Source organism: Sapajus apella, unplaced genomic scaffold (genome assembly GCF_009761245.1).
Source record: "Sapajus apella isolate SASKATOON/1434 unplaced genomic scaffold, GSC_monkey_1.0 scaffold99, whole genome shotgun sequence".
Taxonomy (NCBI): Eukaryota; Metazoa; Chordata; class Mammalia; order Primates; family Cebidae; genus Sapajus; species Sapajus apella.
The window spans coordinates 81,187-95,305 of NW_022437039.1; the positions used below are offsets into that span (position 1 = coordinate 81,187).

Here is a 14,119-nt window from a genome sequence, read left to right on the forward strand (position 1 = left end):
TCTGCCGGGCATGGTGGCTCAAGCCTGTAATCCCAGCACTTTGGGAGGCCGAGGCGGGTGGATCACGAGGTCAAGAGATCGAGACCATCCTGGTCAACATGGTGAAACCCCGTCTCTACTAAAAATACAAAACGTTAGCTGGGCATGGTGGCACGTGCCTGTAATCCCAGCTACTCAGGAGGTTGAGGCAGGAGAATTGCCTGAACCCAGGAGGCGGAGGTTGCGGTGAGCTGAGATCGCTCCATTGCACCCCAGCCTGGGTAACAAGAGCGAAACTCCGTCTCAAAAAATAATAAAAAAATAAATAAAATTTAAAAAAATAAAAATAAAAATAAAGAGTTTTGAACAAAGAAGGTACAGACTCAAGCAAGCGCTAAAGACCCAGAGTGGCAGGAGCTGGAGCTTGACAGTGGCAGGCTGCTGAGGAAAGGAACCTACCTTTCTGGCTGGTTGAAGTCAGAGGTGGTGACACCCCTGCCCCAGGTGGCTGGAGATGGCGGCCAGGGCTGCTGAGGGCCTTAGCCCTTTCTCTCCTTCCACAGGCCCCGCCACTCAAAACGGCTATGGACCAGGTAGGAGTGGGGCTGCGGTTTGGGGAGGCCTAGAGCTGGGGCCCCAGGTTCCTCACCTGCTCCGTGTCTCTCCACCAGGCTATGTTGGGGGTGTGAAACCACAGAAACCAGGTGAGCCTTGCCCCGGCCTGTCCCTCTGCCTCCCCAAACCCTGAGCTCCCTCCCCTCATTCATACCTGCCTTGATCTATTCCCCCAGGATTATAGTATGGGACTGGGCTGGGAGCCCAGCCAGGTGAAGGGGATAGAGTTTGGGGTTCCAGGGTCCACATCTGGGTGGCCTTTTCCTTCCAGGGGTGGGACTGGTGAATGATGGAGAGGGGTGGGGGGGCATCTCCAGGATCACTGGCTTCTGGCTTGGTCTTGGAGGAGAGCTCTAGGCGCTGTGCCCCCAGCTTAGCTCAGCCCTCCCTCCCCGACAAGCCCCCCAGCTCAGAATGGCCACAGAGCAGGTCCTGAGAGGATGGAGGAGCTAGGGTCTCGATGCTGGGGTTCTGGGGTAGATGTGAGCTGGGGGCTCCTGGGTACCTTATCTGCTCCCCATTTTCCTGAAGTTTAGAAGGGGTGTGAAGGCAAAGGGGCCAGGTGAGCCTGAATCTCCCCTGAGCTTCTGTCCCTCCAGCTCTCAGAGCCCTCTTCCCCCTCTCATCCTCACCTCCATCTGTCCCCCACGATTCGGGAATGGGAGTGGGAATGGGCTGGGTGCTCAGCCAGGTGAGAGAGGTGGGGTTTGGGGTTCTGCCCCTGGGGTGTCCTCTTCCTGCCTCCCTCCCCAGTCTCACGGGGGTGCTGAGCTGCTGAATAACCGAGGGCAGCTGGGAGGAGGCCTCCAGAATTCCCTCACCTCTGCCTCAACCAAACCCCAAATCCCCACCCCACCCTCCTCTCCCCACAGTCTTGACAGCCCAGAATGGATTTGGATTTGGAGCAGGTAAGAGCAGGGGTAAGGAAGGACTCGGGGAAACTGTGGGTGGGGCCCCTGAGTCGCTCACGGGCCTCATATCTCCTCCAGGCCTTGGCGAAGTTGTAAAGCCTCTGAAGCCAGGTGAGCCCTGCCCTAGTCTGCCTTTCTATGCACGCACTCCTGAAGCCATAAGCACCTGGTTCATACTCCCTCTCCTTCTCCAGGATATGGGAAGATGCTGGGAGCAGGGGCCTTCCCTGGGGCCAGAACCCAGCCAGGTGATGACACCTGGGGCAGGAGCCCAGCCTTTTTTATTTTTTGAGACAGAGTCTTGCTCTGTCACCGAGGCTGGAGTGCAGTGGTGCAATCCCGGCTCACTGCAAACTCTGCCTGTCGGGTTCAAGTGATTCTCCTGCCTCAGCCTCCCGAGTAGCTAGGATTACAGGCACCTGACATCACACCCGGCTAATTTTTGTATTTTTTTTTTTTTTTAGCAGAAACGGGGTTTCACCATATTGGCCAGGTTGGTCTTGAACTCCTGACATCAGGTGACCTGCCCTTCTTGGCCACCCAAAGTGCTGGAATTACAGGTGTGAGCCACCATGCCCGGCCTATTTATTTATTTATTGAGATGGAGTCTTGCTCTGTCACCCAGGCTGGAGTGCAGTGGTGCAATCTCAGCTCACTGCAACCTCCGTCTGCTGGTTCAAGTGATTTTCCTGCCTCAGCCTCCTGAGTAGCTGGGGTTACAGGCACCCGCCACCATGTCTGGCTAATTTTTGTATTTTTAGTAGAGATGGGGTTTCACCATGTTGGCCAGGCTGGTCTTGAACTCCTGACCTCAGATGATCCACCCATCTCAGCCTCCCAAAGTGCTGGGATTACAAGCGTAAGCCACTGCACCCAGCCTAACCCAGGCTTCTTGGAGGGAATGGGGAACGCAGAGAGCGGCCACGGGACCAGGAGGACAGAGTGTGGGTCTGAAATGGGTGCCACTGGCTAGCCCGGTGTGGCTCCGCCTCCGTTTCTCTATGTAGGCCTGGGAAGGGGAGTGAAGCCTCAGAAGACAGGTGGGGGAGGGCTCTGGCCCTCCTGCCCTGTCTCTAGGGCTTCTCATAGCCAAGCTGCTTCCTCCTGATGCCCCCTCTGCATGCCGCCGTCTCACACCCACCCTGTCCCTCTCCCTCAGGTTATGGCCACAAAAATGGACTTGGAGTCCAGCCAGGTGAGGGCAGCTGGCCCTGGGGCCGGAGCGGTTAGGAAGTAGGGCGGGAGGAGAGAAGCCTGGGCCATGGGGACAAAGGGCTGGAGTCTGGAGGTAGGCAGTATTGGCTGGAGTTGACATCAGCCTCTCTGTCTCTCCCAGGTCTAGAAGCGGGCATGAAGCCTCAGGTGCCAGGTGAGGGGACTGCCGGCGTCTGTGGCCCCACCTCCCCTAGCCCATGGTGTTTGAGTTGGGTCTGCATGGGACTCCCAGGGGAGGGGTGACCCCTGCTTCATGAGTGAGGAGAGGTCTGTAGGAGCACAAAGGACTGCAGGGAGAGGAGGTGGGGGAGAGACCAAGGTCCCCTTCCTGGCCCCTGCCTCCCAGTGCCCCTCCGGCTCAGCCTTACCATGCTCCCCTTTCTGCCCCACAGGCCTGGTAGCTCCAAATGGCTATGGACCAGGTAGGGGCAGGGCTGGGGTTCCAGGAGGCCCAAGACAGAGACTCTGGGTCCCTCACCTGCTCCCTGTCTCTCGACCAGGCTCTGTGGGGGTCATGAAGCCCCAAAAGCCAGGTGAGCCCACCCGGCCTGTCCCTCTGCCTCCCCCAAACCCTGAGCTCCCTCCCTCATTCACACGCCACCTCAGCTCCATTGGGACTCAGGAGAGAGCTGGGAGCCCAGCCAGTAAGGGGGTGTGGAGGCGGCTGTCCCTGCCTCCCTTCCAGGCCTCCAGGGCAGGTGGGCACCAAACTGAGGGAGGAGGGGCAGCTCCAGGACTCCTGCTTTCTGACTTGGCTCTGAAGGGGGAGCCACAGGCCCTTTGCCCCAGCCTCAGCTAGAATCCCAAACCCCTGCTCACCCCTCCCTCCCCACAGGCCCCTCAGCCCAGAATGGCTACAGAACAGGTACTGGGGGGCTGGGGTTGCTGGGGTTACAGAGAAGAGGAGAGAGGTGAGGGCCTCTGAGGGTTCTCTTGGGGGCTCCTGCAGCCTTAGGGGGGTAGAGTCTGGAGTGGAGATGGCACAAGGTGGAGGGAGAGGCCCAGAGCTCCACTTCCTAAATTGGGAGGAATAGGGGGCCAGGCGCCAGCCCCCTTCTGCACCCCAGCCTCTCCCCATGCCGCTCCACAAGCCCCACAGTTCCCACTGGCCATGGACCAGGTAGGGGAGGTCGGCATGGGCACCAGGTGAGGGGGCAGATGCTGGATCTGGAAGAGGCCCCTTGTGAGGGGTGCGACATGGGTACCTCACCTGCTCCCATCTCTCCAGGCACTGGAGAGGGCATGAAACCTCAGAAGCCAGGTATGCCCTTTCCACCTCTGTCACTCTCCCTGCGTGCAGACACAGCCTACCCCCTCCACCCTTTTCCCCCCAAGCCGCACCCTGTCTCCCTAGGGTGCAAGAACAGGCTGGAGCTGGAGCCTTCCTATGGGAAGGAGCCCAGCCAGGTGAGGGAGGCGGGCGGGATCCGGGGCAGAGGGGAAGGGGGATGGGCTCCAAGGGGCAGAGTTGGGTATCAGGGAGGGATGGGGCGGGGTGGGGTCGGCCTGTCCGTCATTTTCCATGGGTGTCTGGCCTGGGAAGGGATCTGAAACCTCCAAAGCCGAGTTTCTCTCTGCCCCTCTTCCTGCTTCCTCTGAGGTCCCCAACTCCAAGCCCACCCTTATGCCCTGCTCTCCATCCCAGGATACACACCAGGGACCCAGCTGGGGCTCCTGTCAGGTGAGAAGTGAGGGCTAGGGAGATGAGCAGAGGAGAGAGGAGTTCACTACCCCCATGGGGTAGACCGGGGTCTGAACTGGCCTCTTTCTGCCTCTCCCCAGGCCTGCGAGAGAGCTTGAAGGCTTGGAAGCCAGGCACGTTGGGGAGCACCTCCCCACCCCCCTCTGCCCCGCACCTCCTTCTGCCTCTCAGCCCTTCCAGCCCCCACCCCCAGTGCTACCACGCTCATCTTTGCTTTCCCTCTCCAGGATATGGCCATGGAAATGGGCTGCGGGCCCAGCCAGGTGAGGCCACTGGGACTGGGGTGGGGGCCCAGGAGGGAGGGAGAGGGAGGCTGCTGGAAGATGGAGGGGCTCGAGGAGCCCCATCCCTGCCAGGTCCCTATGTCCCTCCGTCCCCTGCCGGGGTCCCCAGTCTCCCGAGCAGGGAATGGCCCGAGGGAGCTGGGCTTTCTCCAGCCTGGCTAATGTCCCCCTTAGGTGACAGGTCTGCCCTAGAAGCCACACAGGCCGGTGGCTTGGCCAGGCCAAGGCCTCCTAGGCAGCGTCAGTGAGGACTGGCCTGGAGTACACACCCACCCCTCCCCTCCTGCCCATCTTAGGTCCCTGCAGTTCGAGGGTCGCTCCACTGCTCCTCCCCAGGCTTCCCACTCCAGGGATCCCTTCGGACAGAGAGGGTGTCTGGGGCCTGAAATCCCAGCCTCCTTCCGCGGTACAGAATGGCAAGTTCCAAGGTGAGTGTGGAGTGGGAGTGCCTAGCTGCCATGTCTGGCTCTGTCCTGTCCTCTGACGCTGAGGCTCAGAGAGGGCAGTGACTTGTCACACAGTGATCTGCTGAGGAGAAGCCTGAACTCTGGCTCTGGGACCCCATGTGGTCCCCAGTATGGAAGCCCTTTCCATCCCTGCCCCATGGCAGCTGCAGCCCCCCAAGTCCTGGGCTGGGCTCACTCCTGCCCCAACTTTTCTCCATCCAGTGGAAGCTGAAATCTCAGAAAGCAGGTGTGAGTCTTTCTGCCCCCAGGCCCCACATCCCAGAGGCACAAACTCTCAACTAGGTCTATCCACCAGATCAGGGTCACGCCTTCATCAACCTTGTTCCCTAGGCTGCCTCAGCTATTCAGGCAACCTGAGGCCAGGAAGTCCCTCCCCGAGTTGCTTTTTTTTTTTTTTTTTTTTTTTTTTTGAGACAGTCTCGCTCTGTCTCCCAGGCTGGAGTGCACTGGTGCAATTTTGGCTCACTGCAAAATCAGCCTCCCAAGTAGTTGGCATTACAGGCATGCACCACCATACCTGGCTCATTTTTGTAATGTTCGTAGAGATAGGGTTTGGTCATGTTGGCCAGGCTAGTCTCAAACTCCTGACTTCAAGTGATCAGCCCATCTCAGCCTCCCAAAGTGCTGCAGTTACAGGTGTGAGCCACCGTGCCTGGCCTCTTGCTGCTCTCTAAGTTTCTTCTGGTTCCATTCCCTGTGGACAGGAAAATTCCTGCTTCCACTTCAGGGTCCCTATAGTCCATCTTTGGCCCCGAAGGAATCAGGGGAAGTCTGGGTCCTCCACACTGACCTCCATTCTCCTCACAGGGCACCAGCCTCCAAATGGCTATGGACCAGGAGCAGAACTGGGTGAGGAGGCCCTTCCTGGAGTTCCTCCCCTCCCTTCCTCTCCTCTTTCTTCTGCCACCCCAGGAAGAGGGGACGCCAAGGCTGTGGCTCTCTCTGACCCCCATCTCTGAGTCACAGTTTTCTCTCCCCCAGGTTTCAATGGCGGCCTCGAGCCACAGAAAATTGGTGAGTCCTCCTGGGCCCCTATGTTGGGCGGAAGCTGGCATCTCCCACATGCCTGAGTCAATCTGTCTGTCTGAATCCCGCTGTCTATGAGCAGGTCACCTGGCCCTCCTGATGCTGTCCCTGTTCCACTAGGCTGTCCCTAGCTCCTCTCCAATCTCTCTCCTGCAGGTTTTGGTTATGGGAATGGTGTCCTGGGAGCCAGGGTCTTCTCCGAGGCCCGCCTACAGCCAGGTGCCTGGGGAGCGGGGGCGGAGGTGGGAGCGTTGGGCTCAGAGGCCATAGCCCGGCCTCTGACACCCTCTTTCCTCCTCCAGGGTTCCCTGGGGCCAATGGCTTTAGGAATGGTGAGTCAGACCCAGGGGACAAAGTGCAGTGGGGCAGGGGAGCCAACAGCCCAGGGGCTAGGTGGGAATGACTGGAGTCTCTTGCAGGGGATGGGGTGAAAGCTCTGGTGTACCCCAAAGCCTCGGCTCCAGCCCCTGAAGGAAATGGTAAGAAATGAGCGCCGGGCGCGGTGGCTCAAGCCTGTAATCCCAGCACTTTGGGAGGCAGAGGCGGGTGGATCACGAGGTCAAAAGATCGAGACCATCCTGGTCAACATGGTGAAACCCCGTCTCTACAAAAATACAAAAAATTAGCTGGGCATGGTGGTGCGTGCCTGTAATCCCAACTACTCAGGAGGCTGAGGCAGGAGAATTGCCTGAACCCAGGAGGCGGAGGTTGCGGTGAGCCGAGATCGCGCCATTGCACTCCAGCCTGGGTAACATGAGTGAAACTCCGTCTCAAAAAAAAAAAAAAAAAAAAAAAAAAAAAAAAAGAAATGAGCGAGGCCACGCTTGGTGGCTCACGCCTGTAATCCCAACACTTTGGGAGGCCGAGGTGGATGTATCACAAGGTCAAGAGATCAAGACCATCCTGGCCAACACGGTGAAACCCTGTCTCTACTAAAAATACAAAAATTAGCTGGTGTGGTGGCATGCACCTGTGGTCACAGCTACTTAGGAGGCTGAGGCAGGAGAATCACTCGAACCCAGGAGGCGGAGGTTTCAGTGAGCCGAGATGGCGCCACTGCACTCCAGCCTGGTGGCAGAGCAAGACTTTGTCTCAAAAAAAAAAAAAAAAAAAGAAAAGAAAAGAAAAAAGAGCCGGGCACAGTGGCTTATAGCTGTAATCCCAGCACTTTGGGAGGCCGAGGCGGGTGGATCATGAAGTCAAAGATCGAGACCATCCTGGTCAACATGGTGAAACCCCGTCTCTACTAAAAATACAAAAATTAGCCGGGCATGGTGGCACGCACCTGTAGTCCCACCTATTCGGGAGGTTGAGGCAGGAGAATTGATTGAACCCAGGAGGCAAAGGTTGCGGTGAGCCAAGATCGCGCCATTGCACTCCAGCCTGGGTAACAAGAGCAAAACTCCGTCTCAAAAAAAAAAAGAAAGAAAGAAAAAGAAAAAAGAAATGGGCCTTCAGGGAGCAGAGCCAAGCCCAACATGGGCTAGGGGGACCTAGCTCTGGTGGGCAAGGGTGCCCATGCCAGCTCTCCTCCTACAGGACAGGCTAGGCTGCTGTGGGGCTCTTCCTGGCCCACCCTCCAGACCTGGGGGACTGGCTTGAAGCCTGGATATCAGGCAGGAGGCGAGTATGCTGAGGCCGGGAACCAGCCAGGTGAATGTGCTGGGGCCATCAGAGATGGCTTCAGGCAACTAGGCCCTGGGCCCTGGTTGACCCACAGCCCCGCAGAGATGGAGGGGATGGAATGAATGGGAAGAGGCCAGGAGGGCACAGGCAGGGAAGAGCAGGAAGGAATGGGGCTGGAGGAGAGGCCCAGAGCCTGGGACCCTGAGTGCCAGCCTGGACCCTGGACCGAAATGCGGAGGTGATAAAGCTGGGAATGTGGGCCATTGGGGAACCAGTTCCCCATATTCCATCCCTCTCCCCAGGGTCCCCTGGGAAGCTGAGCCCTGGGCCCTTCAGGGTGTGGGGGTCTCCCAGAGCCTGGGTGGAAGCTGGGGTGGATGGAAGCTCTCTGGTGACCCAAGTGCCCCTGGTCGTCTGTCTGTGCTGTAGGGGGCCCTGGGGTGAAGAGAGGCAGCACCGGATAGATGGGGAATGGCTACGGAGGTGAGGGAGGCGCAGTGGCCCAGCCGCCTGCCCAAAGGCCTCCCACGGTCACCCCTCCAACCCCATGGGGGGTGGCACCCAGCCCTCGGGAGGGATAGCAGCTTCTGCCACCTGTAGGTGACTGCTGAGCGACTGACCCCAGAGGCTCAGGTCCCTGGGAGGGAAGGAGGAGGCAAGGCCTCACTAGGGCCCCGCCCCTCCCTTGTCCCATCTCTACCTCTTCCCAGGCCGCTGCCCTCTGGGGAAATGCTGAGCATTGCAGGGCTCCTGCCGGTCCCGAGGACCTCTGCCTCATACCCTCGCCAGCCGCCAAGGAAGACAGACCCTCAGGCTTGGCCTCCAGTGCTGCCTGGCCTGGGTCTCCTCCCTAGAACCGCAAACATGCTTTCCTGCCTGCTTCCGCTTGCCATGCAAAGGGCTTGCTGACCAGGGTGGGATTGGCATGGGCAGGCCTGCAGCCACTACCCAGCACCTCATTCATTCATTCGACAAACATCCATGAGGCCACGTGCCAGGGACCATGTTCCCAGTGAGAGAAACCATGAGAAGAAAACAGACTCAATCAACGTCTGCCCTCAGGGAGGGCATCACTTGGTCACCTTGTAGTGGGGGAACTACATCCAGGCTGGGGAACTTAAGCATGGAATTGAACACTTCATTATTTGTGTTTTAATTTATAATCGATCTAATAAAGTTACTAGATAAAAACCTCATTTTCCTTAGCCTTTACAGTGGGCCTTCCGGAAACAGTATTGACTAATAATTTGGATGTAAAACTCACTTTCACATTCTTTGAAGAATGATCAATTAGATTATAAATTTCACAGCTTGGCCAGGCATGGTAGGTCACACCTGTAATTCCAGTATTTTGGGAGGCTGAAGCAGGATTGTTTGAGCCCACGAGTTCGAGACCAGCCTGGCCAATACAGTGAGACCCCATCTCTATAAAGAAATAAATAAGTCTTTCTCATATAAGCACTGTTAAAACATAAAAAAAGAAAAAAAAGAAATGGAAAAAAAAGAGAGAAATAAATAAGTGGCCGGGTTTGTAATCCCAGCACTTTGGGAGGCCGAGGTGGGTGGATCGTCTGAGGTCAGGAGTTTCAGACTAGCCTGACCAACATAGTGAAACCCATCTCTACTAAAAATACAAAAAATTAGCTGGGCGTGGTGGCGGGCTCCTGTAATCCCAGCTACTCGGGAGGCTGAGGCAGGAGAATCACTTGAACCTGGGAGGCGGAGTTTGCAGTGTGCTGAGATCTCGCCATTGCACTCCAGCCTGGGCAACAAGAGCAAGACTCCATCTCAAAAAAAAAAAAAAAGAGAAATAAATAAGTAAATAAAAACAAATATGAGGCCGGGCGCGGTGGCTCAAGCCTGTAATCCCAGCACTTTGGGAGGCCGAGGCGGGTGGATCACGAGGTCAAGAGATCAAGACCATCCTGGTCAACATGGTGAAACCTCGTCTCTACTAAAACTACAAAAAATTAGCTGGGCATGGTGGCACGTGCCTGTAGTCCCAGCTACTCAGGAGGCTGAGGCAGGAGAATTGCCTGAACCCAGGAGGCGGAGGTTACAGTGAGCCGAGATCGTGCCATTGCACTCCAGCCTGGGTAACAAGAGCGAAACTCAGTCTCAAAAAAAAAAATATATATATGAATTTCACAGCTCGACTTTCCCCTAAGTATTTAGCATGCCTTAAATGCCCAATTAACAAAATACCCTTAGATTTCTCAAACAACAATGAGACACATAACCAACTTGATTCTCTTAATGGAGCCAGGTACAAATCCAAAATCAGCATCTTCCTAAGCACTTATGGGGCTCTTGGAAATAAATAAATCAAACATTTAGTATATCAGATGACTGCTTTTTTTTTTTTTTTTTTTTTTTTTTGATGCAGGGTCTCACTCTGTCCCAGGCTGGAGTGTACTGGCGTGATCATGGTGATCATGGTCTCTCTCTCTCTCTCTCTCTCTCTCTCTCTCTCTCTCTCTCCCTCTCTCTCTCTCGCCTGCCTCAGTCTCCTGAGTAGCTGGAATTACAGGTGTGAGCCACCACCGTGGCTAATTTCTGTATTTTTGGTAGAGATGGGGTTTGACCATGTTGGTCAGGATAGTTTCGAACTCCTGACCTTGTGATCCGCCTGCCTCGGCCTCCCAAAGTGCTGGGATTACAGGCGTGATCCACCACACCTGGCCCGGCTGAACTCTTCCAAACTTCTTAAAAGCCAGTTACTAATTCTGGAGCAGTGTCAGTGCTACAGGACAGCTTAATTTTTTCACCCCATGATTACAAATGTATCGAACAGTACACACAGAGGCAGGGTCCAGAGTGGAGGTTGTGCAATTAGAAATTGACCCACAGTGCTGAACTTTGACTCAGAGCCTGGCCAGTCCAAGAACTTTTTTTTTTTTTTTTTTGAGATGGAGTTTCACACTGGTGCCCAGGCTGGAGTGCAATGTCACTATCTCGGCTCACTGCAACCTCCGTCTCTCAGGTTCACATGATTGTCCTGCCTAAGCCTCCTGAGTAGCTGGAATTACAGGCACATACTACCACATCTGGCCTTTTTTTTTTGTATTTTTAGTAGAGGTGGGGTTTCACTATGTTGGCCAGACTGGTCTCAAACTCCTGGCCTCATAATCCACCTGCCTCAGCCTCCCAAGATGCTGGGATTACAGGTGTGAGCTACTGAGCCTGGTCTTTTTATCTTTTCTTTTTTTTTTTTTTCCTGAGACTGTCTTGCTCTGTCACCCAGGCTGAAGTGCAGTGGCACAATCTCGGCTCACTACAACCTCTGCTTCCCAGGTTCAAGAGATTTTCTCTCCTCAGCCTCCCAAGTAAGCTGGGGTTACGGGTGCGTGCCACCACACCCAGCTATGTCTCAGAACTACTTTTACTTTCCTCTTTTCTTTTTTTTTTTTTTTTTTTTTTCTTTTTTTGAAGCAGGGTCTCTTGAGCATAGCTCACTGCAGTCCCAATCTCCCAGGCTCAAGTGACCCTCCTGCCTCACACCCCTGAGTTGCTGGTATCATAAGCACACGCCAACAGGCCTAGCTAATTTTTAAAATTTTTAGTAGAGAGGAGGTCTCACTGTTGCCCAGGCTGGTCTCAAACTCTAGCTCTAGCGACCCTCCCACCTGGACCTCACAAAGTGCTGGGATTACAGGGGTGAGCCACCGCACCTGGCTGAACCTTTCTCCCCTCTGAGCTGAGCCCTTCCAAATCCAAGCCTCTTCTTGCAAGCTAGTTCCTTGGGATCTGGCATTCCTATCTGGCACCACCTCTTCTTTTTTTTAGCCTGATTTATGATCACGGAATTTGGATGTAGACCAACACCTTACCTCAGTATGCACAAGGTTTTGGGTTGATTAACATTCATGAGATTCTGTAAATAGTATCGAAATTCCAGCCTGATTTTTCTTGCCTGCTTCATCTGATGTGCTCTATTGGAGAATCACACAATTTTGCTTTTTCACAGAATTACTGATTCTTTAAAAATATTCAGGGTCTTGGCCAGTCGCGGTGGCTCACGCCTGTAATCCCAGCACTTTGGGAGGCCAAGGCACACGGATCATCTGAGGTCAGGAGTTCGAGACCAGCCTGGCCAACATAGTGAAACTCTGTTTCTACTAAAAATACAAAAATTAACCAGGCATGGTGGAATATGCCTGTAGTTTCAGCTACTCAAGAGGCTGAGGCAAGAGAAGTGCTTGAACCTGTGACGGGGAGGTTGCAGTGAGCTGAGATCTTGCCACTGCACTCCAGCCTGGGCGAGAGGGAGACTTTGTCTCATAAATAAATAAACAAAAATGAAAAATAAGGCCTGGCGCAGTGGCTCACACCTGTAATCCCAGCACTTTGGGAGGCGAAGGCGGGTGGATCATGAGGTCAGGAGTTCGAGACCAGCCTGACCAACATGGTGAAACCCCTTCTCTACTAAAAATACAAAAATTAGCCAGGCGTGGTGGCATACGGCTCTAATCCCAGCTACTAAGGAAGCTGAGGCAGGAGAATCACTTGAACCTGGGAAGCAGAAATTGCAGCGAGCCAAGATCCCACCATTGCATTCCAGCCTGGGCGACAGATCGAGACCCCATCTCAAAATAAATACATACATACATACTACATACTATTCAAATGGTCTTGTCTTCCTCTGCACCACAGCATGGAGTAAACCACATTCCAAGATTTTTCTCTTTACTGGAGAACAGGATTAGGAGCCAACATCTGCACAGTGGCCACTGACCAATTGTCAGTGAGGATGGTGGAGGATGTCCCTTAACACCAAGAAATGTTGTTATAATATTGTTTTAATTGTTCTTATAAAGGTTTCCACCAGGTGCAGTGACTCATGCCTGTAATCCCAGCACTTTGGAGGCTGAGGCAGGAGGACTGCTTGAGCCCAGGGGTCCAAGACCAGCCTCCACACCACAGTGAGACTCCCATCTCTACAAATAAAAGAATTAGCCTGACATGGTGGCACACACCTGTAGTCTCAGTTCCTTGGGAGGCTGAGATGAGGGGATCGCTTGAGCCCAGGAGATTGAGGCTGCAGTGAGCCATGATGGCACTACTGCACTCCAGCCTGGGCGACAGAGCAAGATCCTGACAAAAAAAAAAGTTTCTATATTCCAACTTTGAATAGCTTGATCATTTTATCCTTTTTCTTCTGAGCTATGAGGCTCTTACCCATCTGTCATTTACATTCTCAAGAACACAAAAAATGCTAAATATCTTATCACCAAACTTTGCTTTTGAATTCTGATATTGTTTTGTCTTTCTCATAAGATAACTGAATGGAAATCTGTGTACCGTGACCCACCCACACAGAATCATCATACCTGAATTGCTATGGGTAAACAGGACAATGTCACACTCCAGATTGATGGGGGTGGGCGGGCGCGGTGGCTCATGCCTGGAATCCCAGCACTTTGGAAGTCGGAGGCTGGCGGATGACTTGAGCCCAGGAGTTCGAGACCAGCTTGGGGAACATGGTGAGGCTCCATCTCTACAAAAAATTTAATAATTAGGCCGGGCGCGGCGGCTCACGCCGGTAATCCCAGGGCTTTGGGAGGCCGAGGCGGGGGGGGGGGGGGATCATCTGAGGTCAGGAGTTCGAGACCAGCCTTGCCAACATGATGAAACCCCATTTCTACTAAAAATACAAAAATTAACTGGGTGTGGTGGCGGGCGCCTGTAATCACAGCTACTTAGGAGGATGATGCAGGAGAATCGCTTGAACCCGGGAGGCGGAGGTTGCTGCGCACTGAGATCGCACCACTGCACACCAGCCTAGGGCATAGAGGGGAAACTCCGACTCAAAAACAAATAAACAAATAAATAAAGTATAATAATTAGCCAGGAGTGGTGGCGAGCACCAGTAGTCCCAGTCACTTGGGGAGGCTGACACGGGAGAACTGCTTGAGCCCGGGAGGTCGAGGCTTCACTGAGCTGTGCTCGTGATACTGCACTGTAGCCTGGGCGCCAGAGTGAGACTCAGTCCCCAAAAAAGCCACCAGAAAAACAAAAAAACAAATTGGTAGGGAGGAGCGCCTCGGGGTCGCAACGAATCCTTAGATCCTCAGGCCAGGTGGGGGCGCCCACTGCGCCTGTGCAGTGCCGGGTCTCCTGGCTAGTCGAGGGCGGGGAGCAGCGGCGGCACCTGGGACACAGTGATTGGCTGCGACCAGGAAAGAGCGGGAAGAAGAACTTGGCGGAGAGCGCTGATATCTGATTGGCTGTCAAGAGTAGCCCGCGCCAGCTGCCGGGAGGGGCCCGTAGGCCGCGAGCGCACTAGTCTCTGAT

The 14,119-nt window shown here is 54.6% G+C and overlaps 3 long non-coding RNA genes across 4 annotated transcripts in view; all 3 read left to right on the forward strand.

Moving 5' to 3' along the window:
• Positions 1-1,044, forward strand: part of LOC116536218 — a 2,716-nt gene extending 1,672 nt beyond the window's left edge. The window contains exon 3 of the long non-coding RNA XR_004262536.1: positions 543-1,044. This is a non-coding gene — a long non-coding RNA (uncharacterized LOC116536218). The remainder of the gene's footprint in view (positions 1-542) is intronic.
• A 3,601-nt stretch (positions 1,045-4,645) lies between these two features.
• On the forward strand, positions 4,646-7,851 carry LOC116536219. Of its 2 annotated transcripts, XR_004262538.1 has the most exons (7): positions 4,646-4,685; positions 5,003-5,134; positions 5,981-6,022; positions 6,155-6,187; positions 6,356-6,418; positions 6,502-6,531; positions 7,739-7,851. It is a non-coding gene; the product is annotated as an uncharacterized LOC116536219 (long non-coding RNA). The 2 variants fall into 2 exon arrangements; XR_004262537.1 differs by lacking the exon at positions 7,739-7,851 and having other exon boundaries at positions 6,502-6,685.
• Positions 7,852-7,853: 2 nt separating this feature from the next.
• Positions 7,854-9,021, forward strand: LOC116536220. The gene is made up of 2 exons (XR_004262539.1): positions 7,854-8,308; positions 8,536-9,021. It is a non-coding gene; the product is annotated as an uncharacterized LOC116536220 (long non-coding RNA).
• Positions 9,022-14,119: the final 5,098 nt, after the last annotated feature.